Source organism: Octodon degus, unplaced genomic scaffold, assembly GCF_000260255.1.
Source record: "Octodon degus isolate 3935 unplaced genomic scaffold, OctDeg1.0 scaffold00056, whole genome shotgun sequence".
In the NCBI taxonomy this organism is placed as follows: domain Eukaryota; kingdom Metazoa; phylum Chordata; class Mammalia; order Rodentia; family Octodontidae; genus Octodon; species Octodon degus.
In genome coordinates, this window is record NW_004524632.1 from 4,871,387 (window position 1) to 4,872,436 (window position 1,050).

The 1,050-nt window shown below is 53.3% G+C and overlaps 1 protein-coding gene across 1 annotated transcript in view; it reads right to left on the reverse strand.

Annotated features, from left to right (window-relative positions):
• Utp18 (UTP18, small subunit processome component) overlaps positions 1 to 1,050 on the reverse strand; it is a 54,965-nt gene that overhangs the window by 36,365 nt on the left and 17,550 nt on the right. The window lies entirely within an intron of this gene.

Consider the following 1,050-nt stretch of genomic DNA (forward strand, 5'->3'; position numbering starts at 1 on the left):
TGTTCTTGTCCCCAATCTCTAAAATTTTGTACCACACTATCAAACCTAACACAGACCATAAAAATCCCCTTACAGCGATCTCTTGCGTTCCCTATCCCATAGGACAGCAATGGCCCAAGAAGATCCAAAGCTCAAGCCCAGATTGGACAATTTAACGAGCCCAATTTCAAAAGAAAGTAAGAAATGGGCCTTCGAAGTAGCTCAGTGGGGAGACCCTGGGTTCCTTCCGCAGAGCAAAGAGGGTTGGGGAACCATCAGATAACCTGCTAAGGAAAAACTGATCCAGTGAACGCTAAGCGCTAAAGCTCAGGAAAGCTTCCCATCCTATCTAACACTTCCCAGCCCGCCTCTATGCGTCCAATTTCCCTTTCCCAAATGGTTTCCGCTTTTTATTTTCAGTCTTTGTTACCAACATACTCGATTTTAGTTTCCTCCGTTACTGACTCTGCCGCTATTAGTTACACAAGCTTGAGGAAGTTAGTTCAGTCCATTGCTACGCTGCTTCCAGTGCCTAAAACAAAGCCTGGGCATTCCTATCCCGGACGAAAACCAGGCACGAGAAGGAGTAAGACCGCAAAATTCTAATCACGCTGGGTTTGCTGTTGCCAGGAAGCGTGTGGCATCCAAACACCTGCTATTGTAATACAGACGCGTACACGATCATTCTCCAAAGCTGGTTTGCGCCGTGATCACGCGGAAATATTCTTAAAACGCAGATGCCCCAACATCTACGAGATGGAACCCTGGAATCACAAGGAGGAATGGAACCCTGGAATCACAAGGAGGAAAGGCGCAGGTGATCCAACGACCCGGCCGAGCTCGGGCTGAGCACAGCAGAGGAGTCGAGCAGCGGCAGATGCTCGCGACTACAATTCGCGGAACAAAGTGAACTGAGCGCCCGCTGGCTCCGAGGCGCAGCTGCCCCTCGGGGCGGAGAAAGCGCAATCTCCGCCCTCGCGGCGAGCACGGTCCGGCGCCGAGGCGGAGAGCGCGCGGCCCCTCGGCGCCCGCGTTCGCGGCTCCCGCCCACCTGGAGCTCGCCGCCGCAGG